This window comes from Crocodylus porosus, unplaced genomic scaffold (genome assembly GCF_001723895.1).
Source record: "Crocodylus porosus isolate Cpor-Errol unplaced genomic scaffold, CroPor_comp1, whole genome shotgun sequence".
NCBI classification, from domain to species: Eukaryota; Metazoa; Chordata; order Crocodylia; family Crocodylidae; genus Crocodylus; species Crocodylus porosus.
The window spans coordinates 153,438,246-153,455,036 of record NW_017728906.1 but is presented as its reverse complement, the minus strand read 5'-3'; the positions used below and the strand labels follow the sequence as shown (position 1 = coordinate 153,455,036).

The 16,791-nt window shown below is 46.8% G+C and overlaps 1 long non-coding RNA gene across 2 annotated transcripts in view; it reads right to left on the bottom strand.

The window, feature by feature from the left end:
• The window catches only part of LOC109306545, a 42,725-nt gene extending 34,982 nt beyond the window's left edge, over positions 1–7,743 (bottom strand). For both annotated transcript variants that reach the window (XR_002100036.1, XR_002100037.1), the window contains exon 1: positions 6,116–7,743. This is a non-coding gene — a long non-coding RNA (uncharacterized LOC109306545). The remainder of the gene's footprint in view (positions 1–6,115) is intronic.
• Between the last annotated feature and the right edge of the window lie 9,048 nt (positions 7,744–16,791).

The following is a 16,791-nucleotide window of genomic DNA, read 5'->3' as shown; positions in this document are numbered from 1 at the left end:
GCATGCACTGAAAGATTAAAAGTATCTCTGACCTCTGATAAAAGTAACATAGAGGTTGGGGACCTAATTCTAATCTGAGTTCTACCCAACCAATTTTGCAGAGCAGCACAGTGAGAGCAGAACTGGCCTTGTCTTACACAAATGAACAACATGGACAAATAGATTGTTTTCCCCGGAAGAGAAAACAAAGGTTGTAAAGGTTCTGTTTTACTTCTTTCCTTTTTGGATTTAGGATATATCTACTCTGATCATGACTTCAATGGAGCTCAGCACTTATACCTGCTATGGATTTAGATTTAAGGCTTTTAAGATGAAAAATAACCCTTGTGCAGAAGATCAGCATATATCCTATGCCTTACAAAACTGTACTTATTACAATGATTCAAATCATAAGACTTCGATGGCTCTAAATATGAACCCCATTCAGATTCACATGGTGTTCATTTTCCACAAATAATCATACAATTCAATTTTCCTAGCACAAAGCCTCAAACTGAATGATATTCTCTCCTGCACAGCTCAAAGCCAATTTATTATAATTTCCATTCAAAATAAGTTTTGCGCAGTTCAGACTTCAAGTTGTCTTTCAGATATGCTTAAAATTTAAACTCAGCCTTTTCCCTGGTATTCTCTATTTACTAAGCACTGTTTCTTCACAGAACCTAAAATATACCTATCTACTTTATCATGAGTAATAATGTTTATATACTCAATGTTAGACTGTCTTCAAGTTAATTTTATTTTGCACATTTCTATGCAAAAGTTGAAAAAGTTTTAGAGTTCTGTCTAGAAGCTGAACTGATCTGTGTTGCTCTTTAAGTCTCTCCTCTCTGCTCACAAATTATTATTTCATAAATTTAGGAATTCCAGGTCCAGCCTATTTTAGATATAGGAAAAGAAAATGGATCAGCTGCCTGGCTAACTGGTATCAACTGAACATGGGAGATGTGAATTCTACATATCTGAAAGTCAAATATTCAAATCATTCAGCCATAGTTAACATGTGAGTGAAGTTAAAGCAGAGATGAGGATTATGCATCACATCATTTTAAATAGGAGTATTTAGGGTATTAGCATTAAGTAATACAATTCCCTCTAAAGTCAGTGAGAGCTGCCAGTGTTCAGCATCTCGAAAATTAGGACCCCAAACCTTGAAGAGGCCTTGGATGACCTGCTGAAGGTGAAGGATTGATTCAAGAAGTTTTGAGAAGGGATAGAATGTAATTTATAGTATTACAAGAGATTTTGGATCTGAGTTCAGAGATGGAAATCTATATAGAAAAAAGATTTAGGGTTCCAAACCAGAGTCCTCAATACCCAGCCCACAGGCCAGATCCGGCCTGGAGCCGTGGCCATCCAGCCACAGGGCTCCCCATGCGTCCAGGAATTTGGTAGCAAGGTAGCAATGGCACTGTTCCCCTGCTGCCAAATTTCTAGACCCATGGGGAGCACCAGGCCCTGTGCACTGCATGGGGCACCTGATCCCAGCTGAGATGGCCGGGGCAGAACCAGGCCTGAGGGCCCAATCCTGGCATGTAGGGGGCTGGAAGGAGGTGGTACCAGACCCCATGGTCCAATCCTGTGTGGGGTGCCAGGAGGGGGCAGCACCAGCCCCTTAAGATACAATCCCAGTACACTGGGGCAGGACAGGGGGTACCAGGCCCCCCAGGGACCAATCCCAGTGGGGAGGGGTTGCACTGGGCCCTTGAGGACCAATCCTGGCATGCAGAAGTGGAAAAAGAACAGTCAGGCCTCCAGGACTCAATCCCAGAATGCTGAGATGGGAAAGAGTAGGGCTGGGCCCCAGGGCCCACTCCTGGAACTCTGGGCTCAATCCAGCCTAAGGACCAGCCCTGCCCCACACATCTGGCCCACAGGGTCAAAAGACTGGGCACCACTGTTTTAAATCAAGAACTGTTATTTTATAGTTAAGTGGGAACTGAATGTGGCTAGTCTGGGATAATTTCATCTCCTGACAGATGTCTAGAGCTTGCATTCACAGACAGATCTTACTCTGGCTGTGGTTAAATAAGAAAAGAAAGTGATGTTTCAAAGCTACAGAATTCATCTTTTCCTCTGGCAGTGAAACCTGCTCATCTTTTGATGACTTCAATTTATGCAGTTGAAAAGCAAATTTACAAAAAGGGGGGTTATCAACAGATATGAGTAAAACTGTTGTTTCCATTTGCAATTTTTGCACTCTCTCTTAATTTTCATTTCATGTAGATATGCAGCTCATGAGTTTTGCTTTGAGTTTTAGGTTTAAAGAAAGCAAAACTGAACCTAAACCACTGAATTGTGTCTGTTTTCAGGTTGAAACTAGCTATGACCCACAAAGTTTCAGAAGGCCCAAGCGCAGAGTGGTTTTTGGAGTTAGGGTTTCAGTTCAGCCCACTTCAAAGATGTCCAGCTGCCAACACTGGGGCCAAAGCCAAACTCTTCTAAAATAAAGAGGCGCAGAAATCTGGCTTTTCAGAATCTCTCTAGCTGAAGCTATGTGAAAACACTGAATTTTGTACAAGATTTCCTAGGAATAATAGGAAACTTCAGGCCAGTTCACTGAGATAACTGTACTCAAAAGTTAACATAAACTTAAACTTACTAAAGACTCAGCTCAGATTTTTAGTAAACTTGTCTCAGGTTTGCCCACATATCCTTTTATTTTTTACAGAAAATTTAAACAAATCCTGCTATCCATAAATTCTGTATAAACCAGTACTAGCATAGTCTTATACTTAACTCCATTAGATCTATGTAATGAAGTGTAAAGAAGTCAAAACTGAGGTAATTGGGGTCTACTTATACTGCTTCCCTGATGCTTTAGAGATATTTACTTACTCTCACTCTGCATGCACTAATACAAAGAGGAGACAAAGAAGCTGTCCTCTGAGTGCTCCCCCTCCTTTCAGCTTTCTTCTCCTCTGCCTCCCACCCCACCAGAGGACTGTGTCCTGTGCCCTTAGGTGGCTTCTCTATTTCATTTCTGGAATTGTTGTGCATTGAGTGTGAATGGGAAGATAGGATGTACTTCTTGGCAGCGCTCCCAGGAGCATCATGGAAGTACTAGAGACATGCCTCTGCACACCAAAAAAAAAAAAAGACATAAAAACATGTAAGTTAAGTTAAAGTAGTGGAGTCCTTTCTTCATCTTATACCTTCTGACTTCCCCTAGTTAGTTGCTGTCCTTGCTACACTTACCACTTCTGGTCCTCAAAAACAAGTAAGTTACACCAACTTAGATTTCGTAGGCCAAATTAAGAGTTGATGTATACAACGGGGCCCTAACACATTGGAAAGTGAATGTGAGTCCAAGGAGTCTAAGAAAATAAATATAATTATACCCTAAAAGAGTAGAAAGTGTAATTCCCATCATTTTATAATCCCTTCAGTTAACAATATTTGATTTAATTTAGTTTCTGAATTTAGCCTAAGAAGACAGTCTATATCTTAACAGTTTTTCCCCCAGCTACACCATGAACACCTGTGGCATTACATAATTACTCCTTTCAAGAACATAATTTGATGGCAGTTTGGGGTCCTTCTTTAAAAATTTAGTTTTTTTCTGATCCTGGTCAAACCTTTTATACTACTTGGAAAATGCAAATAATTCTGCAGTAAATGTCATCACAAAATATCCTGCAAACCAGAATTTAGAATCAAGGCTGACAACCAATTTCTGAGTGTGAAAGTTCATGTAGTTATTGTTCTGGTGTAGATGCTGTTCTGGAGTTTATATAGTACATAAACTGTACCCAGAAACTGAAAAAATCTGGGAATCAGATATCTATTAATAAGCAAATTAGAAATCAGCTATTAAAATGTATTTCTCTATTATAAATAAATAAATAACAGCTGCCATGCCATTAACCTAGTGAAGCGCCTTGCATAAATCATGCCACTTCTCAATCTTAGCTTTACTGTCAGTAAAATGGGGATACTGGTAGATATCTCACAGGATGTTATGAGTATTTAACTAATGTTTGTACAGGGCTTTGGAGATAAAAAGTGCTATAGAAGTGTTAGTATTAAATATATACAATTTTGTATTTGTACACTTATTTTAAAGTATGTATATACCTATATTCCATGCAAAAAAGTAGGTTAAGAGACCATTATGGCTGTAAAGTTAAGTACTCAAAAGTCAGGAAATGACAAATTTAAGATTACACACACAAGCATAACTTTGTCTCCTTCTGCATTATGATGCAGTCTTCAATTACATGATTACATACAATTATTTCTGTACAACCTGACCTCACTGAATGAAGAGGGTGGCTCATGCCATTCGTGAGGATTAATATGCAACATTCATATTTAATTATCAAAACAGAAATGAAGCAGATTGCTGTGCACAGCACACTTGACGTTTTTAATATATTGTATGTTATTTCTTTTTTATTACAATTTTTAACAACGTAAAATTAAAATTAAATATGAATGCATGTCAGGTCTCCTTGCAGCCATATTTGCTGCCTTTTCTCAAACAAAATTTCCATCTAGTTTGAGTGGGAGATTTGTCAGAATTTCATATTGTAAAGAATGAATTTTATCATTATAAGTAAGTCCTATGCCACTATAGTGAATAGTGTCTATCTTTATACAGTAGAATTGATGAAAATGACTGAGAAGGCAGACCTAGTTATATTAGTCAATAACAGGATAATATGATACATCAATATGATGTAGATATAAAATAGGCAAATGCTATCCTGGGATGTATCAGTTGAGGTACTTTCAGAAAATAAAGAAAAGCATTCATGCCATTTTACACCGTACCTAGTAAGACTCCTCAGGGTCATTTGTGTACAGTTCTGGCCACCCATGTTCAAGAAAGGTAAAGTAAAAGAGGTACAAAGAAAGGCCCCTATGATCATCAGGGTCATGGGCAGATCCAGGATTTTGTAAACATGGGGTGTAGGAGCAGCAACTGGCACTGCAATGCCACTTCCAATTTCCTATCCCTTCTTCAGCCAGGATGCGCAAAACATATCACAGAAGCAGCAGCTTCGGCCTCCTTTTTTTAAGTCCCTAAATCAATTAAGAATCTTCCCCACTTTCTTGGCATCCCCTCCCTTCCCCTCCATGGTCAGAGGCATGTCCCCTCCTCTCCCAATCCCTACCTCTCCTCTGCCTACCACTGTCACTGTGTCTTAGTTAATGTGCATTAAATCTAGTACCTCCATTGTGAACTATTAAGAAAATGTGCATTAGCCTGGCTTAATGTGCATTAACTAAAGAGCATGGGCACTTTTACATGTGCTCTGGGGGTGGGGCGGCAATGCTTTAATCAGAGTGTCTTCAAGAGCCTCTTTAATTAAAGTGCCGCAGCATCTCATGTATCAGTGTCCCCACACTTGTTTGATGAGCTTTAGTCCAAGTGCCTCACCACCACCTTTTGAAGTGTGGGGAAGCTAATTAATAAAACATGGAAAGCTGCTGGAGCACAGTAATTATGATGCTTCAGCAGTCTCGATTAATCTTTGTGATGGAAATTAATTGAGTCTGATTAATCGAGTCTGCTCCAGCAGACTATAATTACGTCAGACCATCCTCTGTGCTTGCGTATAGGCACCCCAGAGTTTTTAAATGATGCTTAATGCTCATTAGCCTATTTTAATGTGAATTAACTAAATAGCACATTTTTAGTAACACTTTAATGCACATTATAATATGCTAATGCGCATTAAAGCACATGTGTAGATACACCCACTGTCCTTGCTGTCTCTGACTGTTCTGGGGGTGGGGAGAGGTCCAGAGCTGCCCTTGCCTCATTCCAGCTGGGCTTATCAGGGGACAGCAGCAGTGATGGCAGTGGCTGGGATCCCCCTTCTCAAGCCTGCTGCCATGCTGGCAGGGATATCCTAGGGAACCAAGCAGGGAGAAAGAACCCTCCCACTGATGCTGATGCTACTGCTGCTGTCACCAGTTGAGCCTGGCTCCCCTCACTGCCCAGCTGGAGCAGGGCAGGAGCAGGTATGGAGCTCTCCTCACAGCCAGAGACAGCAGGGACAGCAGCAGCAGTGGGCGGGGGATGGGGGAATGAGAGGGGAGGAGATGTCCCTGAGCATAAAGGGGAAGTGTGTGCACGTGTGTTTGGGGGAGGCAGGGTTCTTACCTATTTCAGGGACTTGAACAAAGTACTGGCTGATGTTCCTGCAGCGTGGTCCAAAAGAGGGGGAGAGATCACATCACTGCACCCTCTCTAGATCCACCCCTGGATCAAGGACAAGGAGAATGCATCTGACAAGAGGAGACAAAAAGTTGGCTAGTTTATCCCAGCAAAATCAAGGCTAAGACGGTATATGATTGCTTTTTACCAATATCTTAGGAAGTTAAACATCAAGGAGAGAAAGGAGCTATTTAACTTATGGGACAATACTGGCACAACAAAAAAAGTCTAAACTGGCCATGAATAAATGTAAGTGTCTAATAGTGTCTAACCACCAGAAGATTGGGATTTTGAAACAACCTTCTAATAAGCATAGTGGGGCAAGAAACCTTATGAACAGGAATATATGGTATGAATGCCCACAAAAGTAGGTGACAGAACTTAACCTAAAAGGTCCTTTCCAGATCTATGTTTCTTGTATACCAATTGTTATTTTTCTTGCCATAAACATCAGAAAGCTAAAACAATGTATAGATGTTACAAAAGCTGCAAATAATAATCGCATAAATATTGAGAGGAGAGTATAAATGCTATAACAGACATTTTGAATTTCTCCTTTTTCTGCCACTGCCATTTCTGAGAACAGTAGGACAAATCCTGCTCTTGGTTATAAAAGAATAAGCCAGTAACCCAGCCACTTTCAGTTGCTTCAGTGATGCAACTTCAGATTTACCTGGCTGTAACTGAGGTCAAATGGAATTCATGGGCATTAAAGCACAGAATCTTCCAAAAAGATTGGCAAAGGTCACCATTTTTATCATTTCAAATAGAATAGCTCTTCATGTTAGTGGTGACAAGATCACACAATGAAAGGAAAGCTGAGACAACTTTCCTCTTTGATCTCAGCTCTGTGAAAATATTCTATAGTATGTTCAGTGATTCTTAGAAATTATTCTAGTCTGAGATGCTGTATTATTTCATACAGAGCAAAAAATTTTTGTTCCAGTTTGTTTTTTATTTCAAGTAAGGAATCCTTCTATAGCAATATTTTGAGCAAACATTTTATTCTGCTTTGTCACAACCAAATTCCCTGGTTCTGAGATCTGCAGTATTTTCCTTTTTCCAGAATGACACCTGCTGGTGGAAGAAGCATGGATAAATTGCAGAGATTTTATAGGGTCAGCCACAGATAACCAAACATGTTCATTTATCAGTTAGAGACAGCTAATGCCTTGTGCACCATGAAGTAGTGCACCCTTGGTAATAATGATTCAGAAACTGTATATTTAACATCATAAAGAAAATGTTATACAAGTCATATAGTTTTCTAATTTTATTCACCAATGGTCCTTATTACCACCAGTTTATTAATACAGAGAAGTGTTTCAACAGTGCCTTGATATTAGAGATAAGCAATAATTTAGGCAAAACTATATCTGCTGTAGCATGGGTATGTCAGACTGAGGGGAAAGGGGACAAGAATACCCTTTCTTCCCTTCCACCTGTATGTGGAAAGAAGCCAAACTGACTTCTTCAGTGCAAGTAGGGTCAGCTGCTAGTTCTGCTGTTTGTGCTAAACACCCCAGGCAACCTGGGTTTAGATAGGGGTGTGCGCGGGTATGTGTGCGTGTGTGTGGGTGTATATGAACAATTGATTGACTTATAGAAGGGCAGTATCTCCAAACTGTAGTTCTTTGCCAATTCCTTCTTCTTCAGAACGCTCAACTTGCCTCTGGCTTTAAGGAAAAAACTTGAGCTTTTATCAATTCTAATGCATTTAGGGCAACATTTAAAAATACGCTCTAATTCTGAGTACCTTCATTTTTGGGTATCCAACTTTTTTAGTTCCCTAAGAAAATCCTTGCAGAGAAGCTGAGCCTTCCCAGCTCAGAGTAAAGATAATGATAGCTGTGGATGCTCAGCCTTATATACCTAAAACTAGGATCCTAAAAACATAGACATCCCATTCTGCTTACAAGATTTTTGTCATGTGATTATCTACAGCTGTCAAATTTGAAGCACACTACTGTAACATAGTTTAGCATTATAGTCCTTATTTAACAAAGCAATTAAGCATGTGCTTTGCTGCATCCTAAAACAGAGAACAGAGTGAACAGAGGTCCGATTTCTTCTTCCAGTTTGGCCACCAGCTTGCTGACTGATTTTGGACAAAGTGTTTTACCAGCTAATTCCTGTTTCCCCATCTCCAAAATTGGAATAATGATGCTCTCTCCCTATAAGCTGAGGTCTACTGATGTAAATCACTGTATAACAATATATATTACTATCATTGCATATTTAAATGTATGATTTCTATGGAATTACTTTTGCTGTGTATTAGACAAATGCAAGTCAGTGACGTATGTCTGCATACTACGGACATTTCTACTCAGCCTGTCTCCAAAACCTAGGTCTATCATTGACAAAATATGTCCTGCCCACTTGCTTTCACTCAGGAGCAGCAGAGGCCAGTAATTAAGCAGAGGAGACAGCTCAGACTGGTTCTGAGTGCACAATCCAGGGCTGCCCTCAGACTCTCTATCTCAGGAGAGCAGAGGTAGGTGGGGAAAGCACTCAAGCCTGCTCTGAGTCTCACAGGTTTGAGCAGGAACTCCCATAAACATGGCTTGTTGTACAATTTGTGAAAAATTATGTTGGTTTGGGCAGACGCAAGCTTGTATATAGAAGGTTTGTATTTGCCCTGAGATTAGCTACGGCTGTCAAATTTGAAGCACACAAGTAACTTAGCTTAGGATAATGGCCTTTATTTAACAAAGCAATTAAGTGTGTGGTTTGCTTAATCATGTGCATAAGCCATTCCTCATCATAAGTAGGTGCTGATTTCCCACCCTCTTCGATGTGATGATTCCAGAGAGACAAGGTTCTTTGAGTAAATGTGGTATCTTTTATTAGTCCAACTAAATAGTTGGAAAAATTGTTCTACATGAACAATTCTAATATAATAAAGGGCTGAGTCTGTCTGCCTGTGTGTCTTTCTATATGTCTGTAATGCTTTATGGCCAACTGTGCATGAGCCACTGAGAAGGCAGGCAGCAATTAGCTGCACAGGCCCAAGTTTGAGCCGCTGCCAGGGAAGTTTGTGGCAGTGGTGAACATGGCCCGGCCACTTGAGCAGTGAGGTTCCCCCATGCCTCCCTGCCTGAGGGCAAAGTGGGGGGCTCATGGTGGAGGAACCCCCCACACCACCCATCCCCAATGCCCCCCAAAACAGCCGGCAAGGAGGGGGAAGCAGTGGATAGGGAGGGAGGGAGAGGAGCAAGGCAGGGAGAGGTGAAGGAGGGGGTCACAGTGGCAGCTGTTGTCAGGCTGGGCAGCAGGGAGGGAGGGGAACAGGAAGCGGACCCCGACGACAGCCAGCAGGGAGGGGGAGGCAGTGGGAAGGGAGGGAGCTGCAAGGGCCCAAGTGGGCACAGGGCAGGGGGAAGCAAAGTGCGGGGTCATGGTGGTGGCTGTTGTTAGGGCCGGGCAGCAAGGAAGGAAGGAAGAAAGGACTTGACTTTTTAACTACTTTTATTCAGGGGCTCGGGGATACAAAAAGGTTGTCCACTTACAAAGCAGAGACAAACAAATTACTATCAAACCAAGAACACCATGTCATTACATTCATCACATCACACCGTGACAGACACCTTCACTACATTCCATGTTGTGTCTTACGTGCTATTATGCAGTTGGAACGCCAGCCACACGGTCATATCTATAAATAAACAATTCCTACCCTGCTCTATCCAATCATACACGTGACAACACCTTCAACTTCCCACACAAAAAAAAGAGCAAAAAAGCAGCTGGTGAGGGCCCAGGGTGCGGCACAAGCTGGAAGTCGTAGTCCGATACCAAGCCTGCCCGGTTGCCCACACTGGTCATAACATCAGAGCACTTATTTGAGACAGCCATCCTCCACATGGCACAGAGCTCCCTCAAGGGCCCAGTGTTTCTCAAAGGCGGGCTCCATCTGCTGGAGCACAGTGTACTCAAACTCCAATGAGAGGCGCACCTCCACCAGGAGGAGGAAAAGCCGCAGGGCATCATCTAAGCCAGTCCCGGCAAGCCAGTTAAAGAGGCTCTTGAGAATGGCTGTGTTGGCCTGACCCAGTAAAAAGTTGGCCAGGCAGACAGAGCCCTTCTCAGCCACCCGGTATGGGTAGGAACACACGTAGGTGGTCTCCAAGAGGCTCCTGCCCGGTGCTCACAGCAGCTGCTCAAGGGTGACAAAAAGCGGCTGCAGGTGGGGACAGTCGAGGAAGGCATGAAAAAGGTTCTCCTCAACACCCCCCCAGGCAGAAGGGGCAGGCTGTCAAGGCAGCTGGGTCAAAGTGGGACGCAAACGTCCCAGTGGCTAGGATGCCGTGCAGTAACTGCCACTGCAGGTCGCCAGTCTTCTTGGCAGTTGGCAGCTTACACAATGTGCACCAAGCCAGGCAGGCCAGTGGGGAATCTGGCGGCCCCAGGAGCCGTCACCATGGTGTATCGGGGTGGCCCGCCAGCACCTGGGCATGGCAGACATGAACAAACCAGGCATACAAGCTTCTACATGACAGAAAAGCAAAGGGGCAACCCATGTCACCATCAGGAGGCACAGGGAGCATCAGCAAGGTGCCAGGTCCACCGGCCAGCTCGCCGGCCACAGCCGGTGTGACTGGCAGCATGGGAAAAACCTTGCTTGGGACCTCTGCAGCACAGGGGACCTGGCCCACCCAGAGATGGTCATCTAGAGTAGCTGCTGCCTCCAGTGGGAGGGCAGCCTGGATGTCACACAGGAGATGGCCCATGCTGTGGACAGACCACATGCCCAGCTGGGTGGTCAAGGCCTCAGGTGAGAGCCAGGCCAACCAAGCGGGGTCAAGATGGAGGTGGACAGGCGCCTGGATGAGAACGGCCATGAGGCTGGCAGAGGCCAGGCTCAGCATGGGGCACTTCAGAGCTGAGTTCTGCACCAAGGGGTCCCTCAGCAGCTGCAGGAACTGCAGGTGACAGGCCTGGGGCTGGAGGCGGAAGGTGGCCTGCCAGGCTTGTACCATACTGCGGTAGAAAGCCAGAAACACCATCCAGTTCAGGAGTGTGAGGTCCAACAGGAAGAGCTCCCGGTCAAAGCCAAGGGCCCCCACCCTCTGCAGGAACTGGCATGCCAATTGTTGCAAAGGTAGGCGCTCCTCGCTGTACAGGAGTCATTGAAGGGCCTGCAGGTGGAAGGTGGCCACCTTGCTCACAAGGTCAACCAAACTCTGGCCCCCCTCAGCTACAGGTAGGTAAAGGACAGCTCATGGGAGCCAGTGGCACCCATCCCAGAAAAAAATCGAACAGGAGGCGCTGGAGTCTCTCGAGTAGGTCCTGTGGTGAATCGAGTATGGTGCACCGGTGCCACAAGGTCAGCACCACCAGGTTGTTCGCAATGAGGACATTTCCACAGTAGGAGAGGTTGGGCTTCTACCCCTTCCTCGAGGCCATCCCAGTTGCACACCATGAAAGTCGGTGGCCCTAGGAACACGCCCAGGATCTTAAGGCCCTCGTGACACCAGGTGAGGTCCCCTAGCAAATCTGGGGGGGGAGGTCACTCTGATCCACGCACCAAGCAGCAAGGTATCACTCTTGGCCCAGTTGATACAGACCCAGGAGGCATGTTCATAGGCTCACTGGCAGTATGTTAGGGCCTTCACATCTTCCTGAGTGTTAAGGAAGATGGTCATACCATCTGCATACACTGATAGCTAGAGCGGAGGGGTAATGGACAGGCCTGTGGCCAATAACAAGGCCACACCACTCAGGTAATGCCATAGCAAATGCAGCAGTGGCTCAATGGCCAGGGCATAAAGCATGCCTAACAGGCACAGAGCACCCTATTCACCTTGAGCAAACTGGAAGTGTCTTGATACAAGACCTGGAGGGCTCCGGTGAAGAGGGACCCAAAGCCAAAGGCCTCCAGGGTCTGGAAGAGGTAGGCATGGCTCACCCAGTCAAAGGCTTTCTCCTGATCCAGAGAGATTAGGCCAATGTCTAGGCCAAAGAGTTCACTGGCTGTGAGTAGGTCATGCAGCAGAAACAAGTTGTCTTGGATGGTTCTGCCTGGCACACAGTAGCTCTGCTCAGGCCCGGTGACAGAGGCCATAATGGTGCGGAGGCAAGTCACCAGTGCTTTGGTCAGAATCTTATAGTTTGTGCACAGCAGGGAGACTGACCGCCAGTTCTTAATGCAGCCAAGGTCTCCTTTCTTGGGCAGTAGCGTGAGCACTGCACAGCAGCAGCTGATTGGCAGGACCTTGTTGGCAAGGCTGTCCTGGAAAACACACAGGAGACAGGGGCTGAGAGGCCAGAAAGTTTTTAAAACTCGGCAGGTAACCCATCGAGGCCTAGGGCTTTGCCAGAGGCGAGGCCAGCTGCAGTAGTTGCCAGCTCTGCTGGAGAATTCCTCCTCAAGTTCACTGGCCTTCAGGGCACAAAGGTGTGGCAGGCCCGCATGGAGTTCCCGCATGGCCTCACAGCAGAATGGCTCAACCGCAAATAGGTCACAATAGAAGGCGATGGTGTGCTCACGTACTTCTCCCGGGTCAGTGATTACCCAACCCTCAGGGGTCTTGAGGTGATCCAAGACTTTGTTCGTTGCCCACCGTCGCTCCAGGTTGAAGAAGAAGCGGGTTGGGGCATCTGTTTTGGCCAGCTCTTGGCAGCAGGCATGGATCCTCGATCTGAGGGCCGCACTCTCTGCCAAGTCACACAGGCACTTCCTGAGGAACTGGAGACTCTTGTGCAGCACCGCATCACTGCCGGCAGCCAGCAGAGCAGCCTTGAGCTCTACCACATCTTCCAACTCTCTGATACAGCGGCACAGTTCATTTGTGGCCAACTGGGTGTACTGCTGGCTAAAAGCCTGGATCTATACCTTGCCCATGTCCCACCATAGCTTCCAGGAGGAGTAATTCAGTCTTGTGGCCTCCCAGCCCTGCCAAAAGTTGGTGAAGCAATCCCAGAAGTAAGACCCTTGAAGCAGGCTGACATTGAAGCACCAATAGGGTGCTCACATGCAGGTTCTCCCCAGCAGGCTCAATTCGCAGCAAGCCAGGCCATGATCTAACAGGCCTGAGGGAATGATGCAGCCACTGCGTAGGAATGGCAGATCGTGCCACATAAAGGTGGTCAAGGCGGGCCATAGTGAGACCACTGGGACTCATCCTGGCCCAGGTGTACTGGCACACATTGGGGTGCAGGGCTCACCAGACGTCAACGAGGCCTGCAGTCTCCAAGATGGACTGCAGCTTCTGGGCTGAGGGTAGGTGAGGCTCAGGCCCCATACGGTCAAGCCGGGTGTCAGTGGTACAATTAAAATCCCCACCTACAAAAAGCAGGTCATCATCCTCACTAGCATCGTGCAAGAGGGCACCCAAGGTCTCAAAAAAAGTGACCCTCTTCTATCCTTCAGTAGGTGCATAGACGTTGACGAGTAGCAAATGGTGTTTGCGCTAGGGTAATGCAGACAGTCAGCAGGCAACCGGGGACAATATCCCATGCCACAACCATATCATGCTGTAGTTGTGACAATAGGACAATCAGAACCCTGGCACTAAGGTTGGTGCCATGACTCACGAACAAGTGGCCTCCCCAGGCAGCATGCCAAGCCAACTGGTTGAGCCTGTCAGAATATGTCTCCTGGAGGAAGGCGACAGCCAGCTGCTTCTGGCTCAGAAGCTCCAGGACGGCCTTCTGTTTCACCGGATCTCAACAGCCGTTGATGTTAAAAGTGCCAATGGTTGTGGCTGCCATGGGTGTGGGTATGGGGGAAGAAGAGCAAGGTAAGGTTAGGTAGAAGAGCGAGCCCCCAAGAGCAGAGCAAAATGGAGAGACAGGTCGGAAAAGGCCTATTGTGCCCTACTCTACTCCAGGGACCCCGCCAGGCCCCACTTCTCTCTCACCCGCTGTGTGAGCTTCTCCAGAGGGTAAGCCATCTGCCAAGTGCCTAGATATTGTTGCATAAGTTTGGCCACAGCTCTGGAAGCCTTAACAAAAATTTTAGGATCTGCACACCATTGGGTGATGCGCCCCGCTATGTTCTTCTGTCCTTTGGTCTGTTTCAGAAAGGTCAGGAGCCCCCCATAGTCGGGACCAACCCAGGGAGGGTCTGCCAACATGGGCTGGACATTTCCGACAGATGCACGGTGAGGCTGCGCTCTAGTTAGGAGCTCACCCACAAATGCAGTATCTACACATCTTCCTGAGTGTTAAGGAAGATGGTCATACCATCTGCATACACTGATAGCTAGAGCGGAGGGGTAATGGACCCCAATTACAGTATCAGTATTGAGACACATCAGCCCCCTTTGATCGTCCAGGTCAAGGACTGGCTCTCGAAGAGCAATCCCCGCCTTCTTGGATGGGGAGAGGTCATCTTGCTCTCGAGGTCACTTGCGACACTCAGAAAGCTGGATCTCCCTCTCACTAGCCTCTTCATCTAATTCAGTAACCTGGGACGTGACCAAGAGGTCAGCAGACTCCTCTGCTGCCCCCTGGGTCAGATCTGATAGCTTTTACTGCCACCGGCCTCTGGAAGCTGGGAGACAGACAAGGGGTTGGTGACCCATGCCTTCGTCTCCCCCACCTCAGTCAACAGGACTGCTGACATGACAGCCGGGGTGGAGCCAGGTTCTCTAGCAGGGCCCCCCCCCAGCACAAGCTGAGGAGGCTCCCAGCAGGGATGGGGTGTCCTGAATGGTCCCCTCCACTTCCCTCTCTTTGTTCTTCTTCTTCTTCTTAGTGGCAGGTGGCCCACCCTTCATAGAGGATGGGCCAGCTGGGAGGAGGCCTGAGCCCCATCATCTGTTGGGCCTTGGCACCACAGTCGCTGGCCATCCCAGCTGCCTCAAACAGGGCAGGCAGGGCAGGCAGGGGGCAAGTGAAGGCATCAACCTCTCCACCTGGTGTTGTCTCTGTACCAATGGGGGTGGGCACGGTAGGTGGAATGGGTGGGGGAGAGAGTTGGGAACTAGTCCCAGCCCCTCTGCTAGATGGTGCTTTCACGCCAGAAATTCCAGACCCCTCAGATGGAACAAAGGTGGAAGGAGGTCGAGAAAAGCTCCCAGCCTTACTGGGTAGGGCCTGTGTCCCAGAGGTGGATATGCCATCCATCGGCACTGCTGCAGTCGCCGATGTTCCAGCCAGTCTCCCCTGCGGGCACTGGGCTGCTAGGTGGGAAGAGCTACCACAGTGGAAACACATTGTCTCCCCAAAGGAAAAATAGATCCTCTGCCCATTGAACATATGGCTCAGGGACTAAGGCAGAGACCGTGGGCCTTCCCTGAGAAGCATGAAAACCTGCCCTTGAAAAGACAGGAAATGCCTCAGTTTCGGGTTCTTGCTTCCCCTCGTCAGTCGGTGAAAGAGACTCATAAAAACCCAATAGGGCTCGAGTTCCTTGGCCAGCTCCGAATCGGTCACATGTAGGGGCACATTAGAAATCACCACCCTCACAGCTGAGGTGTCTAGGGGTGTAACAAAACAGTGTGCGCCCGCAATGTCCAAGCCCTCTGCACACACCCTGTTAACTAGGGTGGAATTGCTCAGGTAAAACATTGGGACCGTGTTAACACGACCTGCCTAACGTATGTTACGTTGTCCCAGGAGACTAGCAAGGGCATCTATGCAGCCCTTGACCCCGATGTAGGGAGGGGTGTGAACCCTCAAGCCATGGGTAATGGGGAGGTTCTGAGAGGCATCGTCATGCCAGCTGCTGTGTGTAGGAGCAGCTATTCCTGCTAGGACAGGGTTAATTTCAAGCTGTAACTGAGAAAAAGAAAACAAAAATGTTTATACTAACTAAAAAGATAAATGTCTGGGAATGCGGCCATAAAAACCTGGATGGGAAGAGGAGAGGGGCAGAGGGAAAAAAGCCAGTGGGAAGAGGGGTGGCGGGTTATGAAGGTTACGAAAAAAATCGAAACAGAAAAAAGGGGGGGAAAAAGGGGGGGAGGTGGGAAATTAAGAGCACCCCTCAGAAGGCAAGCTATTGGAAAAGATAACTCCCCACAACAAGCAAGCAGAAAAGAAAGAAGGAAAGGAAAAAGACAGTAAGAAAAAAAGGCTGTAAAGAAAAAACTCGGAAAGAGACCAGAAGTACAGGGGGAGGGGACAGAGAACAGAGAAAAAGAAAAAAAAACACTGCAAAAATGCAAGAAAAGAATCAGAAAGCCAGCTAAACAGAAGTGTCGGGGAATAAAGGCCCCAAGGTCATGGTGGGCCGAGGGTTCGTATACGGAAGAGGCAGGATTAGCGGCGAGGAGTCTGAGCGGTACACGGAATCGCGTGGCTGCCCACCCGCTAGTCCCAGGGCTGGTCAACAGCTCATTAAAGGGATACGAACAACAAAACTGTAACACGTTGTGACGCCAGTCCAAAGTGGAATCAATGCCAGAGTTGATGGAGAACGATGCCGAGGTCAGTGCCAGGTACGATGAGGTAAAGCCATGATCTCAGTAAGTCGGGTTGATCGAAATCGTGGTCAGGGTCGGTGCCAGAATCAGTCCGGTAGCCAAAAGATCAAGACAGGAAACGAAGAGGAATCGACTAGCCAAAATCGCAGCGAGGAAGAGACCAGTGGGCTAGAAGCCCTCCTTAGCAGTAGCCCCTGCAGCCGCAGCCCCTGCTCTAAGGATCGTTCTCTCCCTGTGAAACAGTCC